The sequence below is a fragment of the Antedon bifida genome, chromosome 7 (assembly GCF_963402885.1).
Source record: "Antedon bifida chromosome 7, ecAntBifi1.1, whole genome shotgun sequence".
Taxonomy (NCBI): domain Eukaryota; kingdom Metazoa; phylum Echinodermata; class Crinoidea; order Comatulida; family Antedonidae; genus Antedon; species Antedon bifida.
This window is the reverse complement of record NC_136232.1, coordinates 18,390,075-18,402,631: the sequence shown is the minus strand read 5'-3', so window position 1 is coordinate 18,402,631 and position 12,557 is coordinate 18,390,075. Positions and strand designations below refer to the sequence as shown.

The 12,557-nt window shown below is 35.8% G+C and overlaps 1 long non-coding RNA gene across 1 annotated transcript; it reads left to right on the top strand.

Annotated features, from left to right (window-relative positions):
• The first annotated feature begins 6,282 nt into the window (after nucleotides 1–6,282).
• On the top strand, nucleotides 6,283–11,126 carry LOC144848653 (uncharacterized). The gene is made up of 3 exons (XR_013613896.1): nucleotides 6,283–7,644; nucleotides 8,414–8,593; nucleotides 9,023–11,126. It is a non-coding gene; the product is annotated as an uncharacterized LOC144848653 (long non-coding RNA).
• The last annotated feature ends 1,431 nt before the right edge of the window (nucleotides 11,127–12,557 follow it).

Sequence of the window (12,557 nt, the reverse complement as noted above, 5' to 3'; positions counted from 1 at the left end):
TAATAACTGGTACTTGATATAGCGCATTATGCTGAAAGCCTCAATGCGCTTTACAAAGACAGAAAATTTTGAAAAATTACAAATTAAAAAGGTGGGTTTTGAGGAGAGATTTGAAGACACTGGTGGAAGTAGCCTGACGGATTTCAATAGGCAACGCATTCCATAGAGAAACGGATGCCGAAGAAAAAGAACGATTTCCATAAAACTTAGTGGAGGGATGAAATATATGGGCAAGAAGAGACTCAGATCTAGATCTCAGAGACCGCTTAGGAACATAAGGTTGAATAAGTTCAGAAATGAACTTAGATGAAGAATTATGAAGAGCTTTGAAAACAAAGAGCAGGATCTTGAAAGTAATTCTTTGTGTTACCGGAAGCCAGTGAAGCTGTCTCAGCACAGGTGTGATATGTTGCCTTATGGGGCTTTGAACGACCAATCGGGCAGCTGTGTTCTGGACTCGCTGAATTTTAGAGATATCCTTTGCTGGTAAGCCATAAAGTAATGAGTTACAACAGTCTAGCCTTGATGTAACAAAAGCGTGAACAAGAATCTCAGTTGATCTTGAATCCAGGTACTTCCGAATGCTTCCAATTTTACGAATAGCGTGAAGCCCAGCTTTGCAGATGTTATGTACCTGATTGGACATACAAAGCGTTGAATCCATGACAACTCCAAGGTTTCTACAGGATGACGAAGGTTGAATGAAAGAATTACCAATCTTAACAGAGGCAGTCCAACACGCAGGCTTAAAACGAGAAGAAAAATGAATAAGTTCTGTTTTAGCATCATTCATAACCAGGTTGTTAGATTGACACCATGCTCTGACTTCGGCAATACAGGATTCAAGTTTACTGACAGCAGAATTACGCTGATTAGGGTTGAAAGTGACATAAAGCTGAGTGTCATCAGCGTACGCCATACACTTCACATTGTGAGATTCAATAAGGTCAAGTAGTGGGGCGGTAAATAAAATAAACAGAAGAGGACCAACCACAGACCCTTGTGGAACACCAACTGTAAGCAGAGTCGGGTTCGACAAAACATCCTTGATGACAATGGACTGGGACCTATCATTTAGATATGATGCAAACCAATTATGACCAATTCCAGAGATACCGTAACGTGATGATAGACGATGTAATAACTGCTTATGGTTGATGGTGTCAAAAGCAGCACTGAAGTCTAAAAGGACCATAAGAACCTCATTATGGTTGTCAAGTGCAATGCTAATATCATTATGCACAAGAAGAAGTGCAGATTCTACACTATGGTTTGGACGATAGGCGGATTGTCTAGTGGCAAATAACCCATTTCTATTCAGATATGATTGCAGCTGACTGGACACAACCCTCTCAATAATTTTTCCAAGAAATGGAAGATTGGAAATGGGTCTGTAACTTGCAAATTCCTCAACATCCAAAGATGGCTTCTTTAACAATGGTGTTATGCAGGCATGTTTGAGTGAAGATGGAAAGATACCTGAGCTCAGTGAGGTGTTGACAACTTTGGTAAAGAAGGGAAGAAGGGTAGGAAGACAAGTCTTAAATAATTTAAGAGGAAGCGGATCCAGGGAGCAAGAGGTAATGGAGGCTGACCTAATGACATTAAGTAAATCATCAGCAGAGACAGGGTCAAAGGTATTGAAATTACTTTTACATGATTGAGATTCAACATAATGAGGGGAGGTTGATGAAAAAGTTCTGCAATATCTCTCAATCTTATTCTTAAAAAAGTCAGAGAATAGATTTGCAAGAGTTTTAGCATCATCATGAGCTGGAAGAGGACTAGAGATGGCAGTAGATGTTAACTTGTCAACAACACGGAATAACTTGCGTTGATCACATCCTAATACCTCATCTTTGTGATACTCCGTCTTGGCCTTATAAAGATGTTCATTGTAGTTAGTGCACTGATTATGGTACAGTTGTTTGTCTACCATGAGACCAGATTTCAGCCACTTGCGCTCCAGACGTCGACGCTTCTGCTTCATTGAATGATGTTCACCTGTATACCAGGGTGCATGAGGGCGAAGCACAAGAGTGCGAAGCATAGGTGGAGAATGAGAATCTAATATTTTCTGTAACGACACATTATACCCCTTCACCATAGAATCAATGTCAGAGGCCAGGGAACATTGTGAGAGAGAATCAAGAACATCAGACTGGAATTTGACGATGTCTATGTTTTTGACATTTCGTGAAACTACTTGTGTTATGCTGGGCCCAGGACGATTGATGTCAACCTGACACTTAATGGCATGATGGTCCGAAGGCATACCATGTTGGATGGATATTTTGCTAAGCAGGTCAGATTCTTTGCGGGAGATAAGTAAATCTAAAGTATGGTTGGCGATGTGAGTTGGGTCATGGATGTGCTGATATAAATCGAATGTCTCAAGAGTGTTGAGGAACAATATAGCATCCCTGTTGTTAGAATTATCAACATGAAAGTTAAAATCGCCTAAAATGACTAACTTGGAGGAGTTCACACTTAATGATTCTAGTAAAGAAGAAAATTCATTAATGAACATAGATGAGGTTAATTTGTTTTTGGCATTTGGAGGAACCCTATAGACAACCACAAGCTGAAAAGAGGAAGAAAAAGAAGCCAAAGTAATCTTTGAGCATTCCATGGATTTGAAAGGAGGAGACTCGCAACAATGTATCTGAATACCATCACGAACAATGACTGCAATGCCACCACCCCGGCCATGAGTCCGAGGGGTATGAACAACATTGTAGTTAGGCAGTGTTGTTTTTATATCAGCAATGGTGCGATCATCTCTACTATCACCCGTCAGCCATGTCTCCACAACAGCCAGTATATCAAGATGATTATCAATGATAAAATCACAGAGCGCAGTTGATTTGTTCTTGGCCCTAATAGATCTGGCATTCCATGTGGCTAAGTTAATCTTGGCACCCGAGTGACTGGGCAGGCGATGGCTGATGGTGGTGGGGTAGCATAAGTTGGTAAAGTTGACACCACGACCTGCTTTAGGTAAAGAATGCTGGGTAGAAAGAACAGGTATAGGTTTCCGAATAGTAACTCTTTTACCAGCCCTACAGCCACGGTATGATCTGAAAATACCGCATTCTTTCAACACCTGATATGTAGAGGGGGAAATCCATTGTCTACGACAATTTCGAAGTTGTAGTAGCGTACCCCTACTATACACACGCAAGTCAACGGTAGATACAGGGCTAGGCCCAGTATAGAGAGATGGATAGACACCAAAGGAATTAATGGGGCTAGGCCTAGGCCAGCATAGCACAGGGCTAGGCCTAATGTTTACATCAGGTTGAGGGGGCCAAAAGGGCTTACCAACAGTGAACCATTCAGACCAAGTAGGCTGTACTCCACCAGTTTGAAGCCTACAAAAATCACTACTAAAAACACTAAAATGAGAAGCAGAAGTGAAATATTGAGGAAAATAAGTCATCTTCTGGATTCAATGTTGAAACAATTACATTGAATCAATAAAAATATGGTCAAAAAAGTGGAAATTAATTAAAATTTCCAGGAACAATGTAAAGGCAGCTATAGCACACAGCTCAGCGCCTATCTATCGCAAAGTCGCCCCATCGCAAAGTCGCCCCATCACAAAGTCGCCCTATCGCAAAGTCGCCCCAAAACGTTAAAAAATAGTTTACAAGTGCGTAAAATGTCGCAATGATACACAAAATAACACGGAACGTGTATGCATAAAAGGGGAAGCCCCGCCATGTAGTCTCAGGTTACACAATCGGCACGCACCCCCATCATCAGAGAGGAAACCCCGACTAATCACTCCGCGGTCGCACTAACGTGCTAGCTTACCAGAGGGAAACCCCCGTAATTACTCCGCCGTTGTCGCACTACAACGCACCATCTGAAGATGGGGAAACCCCGCCGGAGTTTTACGATGATATCAGTCGCGTTCGAAATCGGTCGCGTTTAATTTTGGTCGCGATAAAATGATGTTATACGATCTAGATTATTTTTACTTTGGTCGATGAATATTTATTATTATTATTAGGCCTATATTAATAATTGATTTTTGTTTTTATTTTACAGGTCAGTATGATGAGAAAGATGTGTGCCTTAAAAAATGACAATTTGTAAACATAGTTTAAGATTATAGTATTATCCAGCATAATGTCATTTAACAGTACATAATTATTTAAATGTGAAATATTTTATAGGAAACGTAGGCTGCGTCTGTGTCTTTTATTTTATATGCAACAAATTACGTAAAACAATTTATTTATAAACATTCAGTTTACTATTATATACATAGTATTACAATGAACATTGATTCTAAGCCTGGAAAGGCAAGCCCATCATTATATCCATTATAAAATTGCATCATATCACCACTATATGTCGTAAATGATGACGTACGTGTACGTGCGTGTGTGTATTCGTCGTACGTCCGTGTACGTATTATTCCGTGCCTCTTCACTGTCTTGTTTAATTTAAAATTAAATAAACACCCGATATGAGGATATTTATTAGGCATGATAATTAGAATGTTCTATAACCAAAAGGGTTGAAAAGAATTTCTTCAGTAAAATGATCATTGTGCTGTTGAATAAAAGGCGAATCGCCATCTGAAACATTCTCTGAAACCAATCGGAGCTGCGCCTTCTGGTATCTGTTTCCTCACAGCTGCTACGTCTTTCTGCTGACCGTCGGGGATTCCCCTTTTTAAAAAACACGCACACGATACTGTTATGTACGATGGTTATTCCATGGTCAAAATGTAGCGTTTTGAATTTTACAAAAATACCTGCATGTAAAACAATCATATCGGTGATGAAATTTTTTTTTTTTTTCTTCATTTTGAAAAGTCATTATAAAATTAAGACACATAACTTGTCAATAAATGCAAAATGATCAATAAGTAGCCTATAACACTCATTGTCTTACAACACTGTTATTGTTTTAACTACTGTAAATCTATACGAAGGCCTACTACACATTTATTATATTATCCTAAAAATGAGCTGGTATCCACGCGTAGGTTGAAGAAAGATTCGTAATAGTGGCTCTGGTAACTAATTTTAAAATCATATTAAATTAACATTTTCGAAACTATAAATCAGGGATAATCTTTTTAGAACTTTCAAACAAGGGACTATTTCTTTAATGATTTTTAAAAAGCACATCACTCCATTAAAACCTGTAAAATAAAAATTAAAACACAAATTATGTATATAATAGGATAAACATTATAATGTATATACGACATTTACTTTAGCGCGACCAAAGTAACAACGCAATCGATATCAAACGCAACCGACTACAGCGTACTACTAGCGGCGGCGCTTCATAATCATACCGAAATAAAACCGTGGGCGACTTTGCGATGGGGCGACTTTGCGTTGGGGCGACTTTGCGTTGGGGCGACTTTGCGTTGGGGCGACTTTGTAATGGGGCGACTTTGCGATGGGGCGACTGTGCCGGGGCGACTTTGTTTTGGGGCGACTTTGCGATGGGGCGACTTTGTATTGGGCGACTTTGTATGAGGCGACTTTGCGATGGGGCGACTTGACTGGATCCCATTTCACCAACCCCGCTCAAAAATGCCAAGTCTACAACATTACAAACAATCTTGAAGAGATTATAAAGTAGGTGTAACTTTGTTTGACCGTATATATTAAAACTGATTTTTTAAGTAGTAGCCGTCATTGGCGCTACTGCAGTTTCGCACCACACTGTTATATCTTCGATTTCTCACCTAATTTTTTTTTCTCACACCCACATCATACAATTTTGGGCCATTATGTAACATGTTCCCATGATTTAGCCACCGTTATATTACCTTTATCACAATAAAAAATGCCTTTCAAAACAGCTCCTTTTCCTCGAATACTTCGATCGAACTGTGGCCATTTTAGAATTAGAAAATTGCCAGAAATCAATGTAGCCTATGTTTTATTTTCTGTTTTTATTTTTAAACTGCAGAGAGTGGTTTTTATAAAGAACCAGCTGTACATATCAAAACGGCGACGATATGAGTCCGTACATATAACATTTAATTTGTTTTAAAACAATTCACAGTTTTTTAAAAATCATAAACCATATTTCAATATGTAAAACACAGCATGGATTAATCCATGATCCATATGGAGGTATAAAATAGATACCTTCATGCATGATCATAGCAAATATTGCTATCTCACTGTATTAAAAAATAGAAAATGATTTGTTTTTGTTTTAGTGAATGTATTGATTAGTGACCGAGATAACTCTATTTCGCCAGCTGAAAACATTTCTTGCCTTTCAAAACTAATCGGATTTTATAACACTGCCCTCTATAGTTTCTACATTTTTTGGGGAAAATGAAGCATACATTCTGGCAATTAAGTGATAAATATAAGATGGCGAACATTTCGCAGTGTGTTGACAGCGAGTTCAGTATCATTTAAAATATTTTGAAAAGTATTGTTATTAAAAAAAAATTACTTCGTAAGTGGTCGAATCGTATAAACATGTTACATAATATTATGTTGTGAGTGTGAAAAAGGAAAGTTTAGGTGAGAAATCGAAGATATAACAGTGTGGTGCGAAACTGCAGTAGCGCCGTAGTAGTCATTGATATGGTTTGATAGTTAGTTATCTTGTGAGTGTTTTAAAAGGGTAGATAAGGAGAGTTGCTGGCTGAGATTTGTATTATGGCCGTTTGCCAATATGGATATTTTCGGTCTAAGGCTAGCCATTATAGTGGGCCTAGATAATCCAGTTGCAGTGTATTTCAAGCGCAAAGTACTCTGTATCATCACCCAAGCAAGTTTAAAATCACCGGAACATAATGATGTTTTACCTAGCCTAATAAGCTCAGGCCTAGGCTAGGCCTAGCCTATCATTTTATTTTACATAGGCCTAGCTAGGCCGAATTACCGCTAGGCCTAACTAGCCTAGCCTAGCTAGGCCTAGTTAGTAGTAGGCCTATTTATTTGGTTCGGTATTATAGCCTAGCTAGCTACCTAAATACATTTCTTCCATGCAATGTTAACATAATACACAAATAATACTTAATAGGCCTAATGACTGGTGTACCTAATTTAATACTAATAGAATAAGAATAATATAAGATACAAAGTGCAATTAAAAAAACAAACAACTATTTGATTCTTGTTTGATACTGTAACTATCCAAGATAATATTAACCATATTATTTAGGATGTTAATAATAATATTATATATATTTTATTCATTATGACAGGTATTACATTTTTTTACATCAACTTCTGACATTATCATTGTCATGTTCAATTTTCTAGAAGTGCATGCTGTTGATACAATTTATCATTAATGATAATTAACATTTTTGTTATTATTATTTTCCACAGTATCAATTCGCAGCCATTATGTAATAACAAGTTAAAAGTTAACAGCTAACATGACGGATAATAGAAAAATGAACATTAGCGATTAATTATTAAGTACTGTATTGTATTTGTAATGTAACATGAAAATTACATTTTACATTTTCCAATTACAACATTTTTTTTGCATTCATATTAATTTATTGTTTATTTTCTTCACTCATCAAAAAACACATCATTAACCGAGACCTCATCAAGGACAGCCCATGCCAGAGATGAAAGAAAAACTGCAACGTTAACATAACAGTATTAATCGTATTATCACTGAATGGTTAGTATGTATAATAATTATAAAGTGCAATTAAAAAACAAACAACTATTTGATTCTTGTCATGAATATTTGTACAAATATATAATAATACTGTAACTATCCAAGATAATATTAACCATATTATTTAGGATGTTACAGTAATAATATATACTGTATATTCTAATATTCTATTATTATGACAGGTATTACATTTTTTTACATTCAACTTCTAATTCATTGTCATACACACATCATTCTTCATCTTTCCTGCATTTCTTAGGTTGGGTAACTTCATGCTGAATATCAGGTGAAGTGAACACTAAATGTGATGTCATCATCGACATCAATTGGTCCAAATTGCTGCGGATCCCATAAACAGCCCTTTTACGTCGATTGAATTCAGCGTGTATGAGTTCTCCTCCTTGTTCTGATAAAAGACCTATTCCGACTCCCCACTCCCTCATGAATGGAATGGCATGATGTTCCAGCATGTGGAGCTTGGGTTGTATGACCCCTGGTGCTATTCGTCTATACTCTTTTGAGAACTTGTTTATTGCATTTTCTGTATTGAAGTTTAATTAGTTATAAATGAAAATTTGTTACGATAAATTTGTGTACAATTTTGTAATATAAATTGCCAATAATAAAGCATTTTTGTTAGCTTACCATATCCATCAATTTCTGCATCATCAATACATCTAGTATGGTTTATGCAGGCATGTACTTTACTGAATGTGTTAAACACAGGTGTAAATGATTGACGTATCTTCTGTATCTTGATCTTCAACAGATTCTTACAGTGTTCAGGGCAGTGATTTAGTTGTTGCTTGAGTGTAACTTCAACTCCATCCATAAGTTTGTCTATTATATTAAACTGAAACAACAACAAAATGGCAACATCAGCAAGTGTTTTCAAAACAATATTGATTATCTAATAAAACTCCTAGAAAGTAGGAAGCCTTTTACCAAGGTAAGTGAAACTTAGAAACACAAGCACATCAGGAAAGATAAAAATCACTGGCATATTCACATTCTTTCAATATCAGTATATAATAATTGAACTTGACTAATTCCAAATAATGATTGAAGGAGCATTGTATTTTGAAATTATTATTATTAATCAATCTTCTATGACAATGTAAACACTTACTTTACAGGCTCTATATACATGATTTCCAACAAAACTCTTTCCATGGTATTGTTGGCGAGGAATTTTGTTTTTCCGTAGAATTTCATCCATTTGCGTAGCAAGAGGTCCAGTTCCAAATTTTAGGTCGTTGTTTAATGAAGTACGCTATTAGGAAATATAAAATGTGTATTAAAAGCGTTTAATTGAATCCATTTTAATTAACTACATTGTATTTATATTTACCAAGTCTTTAACTTCTTGATCTTTTAGATTGATCTGGTGTCCAAGCTGTGAAATGGTATCCGCATTATATTGTTGCGCAACTCATCAATTTCTGCATCCAAAGACTTAATTTTTTCTGCACAAGAGTTTCGATTGGATGTGGCTTCAGCTACTTTTTTGTCAAAGTCTGGTAAAAATTCATTTTAATTCATTAAAAATGATGAGGTCCAGGTTATGTATGTCCTTTTCCAGCATGTCATACATTTTTTTAAATAGACCAAGCGATATTTGCAAAGCTGGAATGGATACCTGGAAAATATAATTTTAATACTTGGAATTAATTACACTGACAAATAAAGGTATGCATGCTATATTATGATTGTTATTTTTTTGTTTTAATTTTTAAACGATTTGCATGTCCACCATGTCAACACTTTGCACATGCATCAAATAGTTTGACGCTTCAACCAGCTAAAAAATGGATTTATTATACTGTACATGTTGTGTCGATTAGATGACATGCAAATCAAAACTCACTGTTGCAAAATGTCATAACTAAAATTCTATTTAACTGTTCAACTAACGACTAATTCGCTTACCCTGTTTAACTCAATGTTGACCATGTAAGGTCTAATTACACTATTTGACACCAGCTTGCTTTTCTTTATGTCTTGGCCATGGTCTACAAATGACTTAAAATCGCGATTATACGATTTCAGGCATCTGCTGCTCTGAGGTGCCTTGTTTTGCTTTATATCATCCTGGTTGCAATAGCAGTAGATGCAACTGTATTTGCCTATAGGAAAAACACAGCTAAAACATCTTAGTTAAAGATGCATTTTAATAAAAAAAATAAAAAGGCAATACTTAATATTTTTAGCAGGGATTTAAAGTATAGTTTTTTAAAATTCTAAATTATACAGCACATGAAAATCCCATAACAAAAAATTGTCTAAGGAAGGTTTCAACAATACAATTAAATATTTATTAACTCGCAATTATTTACTCACCATTGGGGCCAACCAGTCCATATATTCGGGATAAAAAGTCGTAGTCCCCAAAACAAAAGAGCCTGATGTTATGAGTTCTGCAATGTGAGTAAATTATAACCATAACATACACTAGGTTTTATAACAATTATACTATCACCTATATATTATGGATTAATTGTTCTGCTATACTGTACATTACCTCTTTGTTTTGGGTGAGACCCACTGACTTCCATCTAATTCCATGACCTCATCGATCACTAGGTTTAGTCCCTTTTCTATGTTGATGGTAAGGTCTGGGGCTTGAAATATCAGAATCACGATGATGTTCTGCAGGGCGTTCGGCTTTTCCAAACCACAAATTTGCAATTCGAATTTGGTGGTGTCACCACCCTTATCACCACCAAATTTGATAAAGATCTCGTCATTAGGCCTATTGAAGGTGAGTTCATCTGACCTAAAATAGCGTACAATTATAAAAATGTAGTGTAGAAAGCAAGATATTTTTGTAATCTATGTATTTTATCCTTTCAAAACTAAATGTGTTTTTTATTTTATGGATTTAAATAAATACAATTGAAAAATTAATCCTATGAAAAACCTACATGTCATATTTATTCAAGTAGTCGTATACAAGTTCTTTAATCTTTGTTAGTCATACGACTGCTACCTCTTCTAGCACCAGCCCTCCGATAGAGGTAGCACAGTCTCTCTTTAGAAACATGTATTCTAAGGATTTTCTTAGGTAATCGCCTACAATCTCTTCTTGACATATTCGCATTTTGCGCTCTGATGCAAATAAACCTGGACAGAATCTGAAAAAAAAAATACTGCATTTACTTACTGACTGGGTTATCATTAGTTTGGATAACAATTATTATAACTATTATAATTTACATACCTCCGCAGTGCCCGTTGTTGACTCCAGTTTATTCTGCATTTGTTCATCACTGCTAGGCATTTTTTGGCATCCATTTGGGGATAAACGAAATTGATTGGAATGGCTGGTGGTGGTGAGGCTATTGTCTCGGTGACAAGTTTTAGTGGCTGAATTTGAAAAACATAAATATATTCATCATTACTATTAATTATAATATAAAATGATATAATATATACTGTATTTGCCAGCCTGTATTTTTGTATAGACTTTATTACTGTATATAAAGAGTTTTTTTTTTCATTTACTACAGTACTGTATACATGTTATATTTTTATATGTACATTGATTAAAATAAATTTATGAATTACAATTTATTAATGTTTTTTAATGTACATCTTTGTGTTTATTTATATCAAGTTGGCTGTAAAACTTACTCGTCCTTGAGTTGTGAGGGACATTTTCCCATCAACTATTTCTTTTCTCACAAGGCCATGTGCCATGTTCTTTAGTTCTGCTGGATACACATGGACTTGATTTGTTGTCGCACTTATTTCTTTAACAGCATTCACAATCGTTGCAAATGCTTGTTCCTTTATAGATTTACAAAAGTGGCTTTCTGTTTCAGCTAGCACCAGCTTCAGATTGCAGTTAGTGCATTTTAGAGGCACCTTTAATATGGACTGTTCCACAATTGGTGGAATTGACTGAATGTTGTGAGGGGTCAATACGTTGTCGCAACTGAAGCATTCAATTTCTCCTCTTCCAACTGCCTTAAAGACTTTCTGTATGCAGAAATTGCAATAAAAATGTTGACACGGTGTCTGTATACTGTCAACAGAAAGTAGATTGCCACAAACATTGCATTCATATATATTATCGGCATCATCAAAAATACGATATTGGCGATTTAAAGCGATTTCACTTTGTGCCGATACAAAATTTCCCCTAATGTTACGGGAATCAGGAAACTTGTATTGTTTCAACCGTCTTCCTTGTCTCAATTGCTGCCTCAATAAGTAGCAAGCAAGGCATTTCGATGTATGTAATTTAGCTAATTGAAAAAATGGTGATATGGTCTGTCCTTTAATAACTTTTGAGTGACATGTTGAACAGATCCATTCATGATGAGCTCCGGGATCCCCTGACCCGAGGGGAGAGTACCCGTTAGGGTCCCACCCTGGGTTACGGGCAGCTTGATCACCAGTACAATTTAAATATTTTTACGTTTTTAATAGTAAGTGTTAATAAATAGCTCTTATTCTCAAGGTTATATAAATCAATAATTAAAATAAAAATGTATAGCGTGGTATAAACGTAGATCTCGAGTACACCGTTGAAGTCAACAAATACTAAGTATCCGTCAATGACGGTCATCTGTCTTCCAGAAGAAGACGGCTACAAGAACAGAACAAAATCAGTGGTACATTCTATTGATTTATTTAACTCATTCAGTGTTGTGGGTAAAAAACAAGCAAAATAATAGCAAGAATATTAAATATACACCAACTTTATTTGGTATATCGCCCAAAAAGAGTAGGTGACTGGTAAATTTATAAAATCTCTTGGAATAAACTATAAACTATATATTAGAGGTTTAGAATTAATGGTCTTTGCCTAATGTGTTTATATATATAAGTAACTCTTCGGAGATCCCGCTTCGTGAATAAAAATACGGATTAGATGAGGGCGTATCAATTTGATCTCTGGTGCGCGT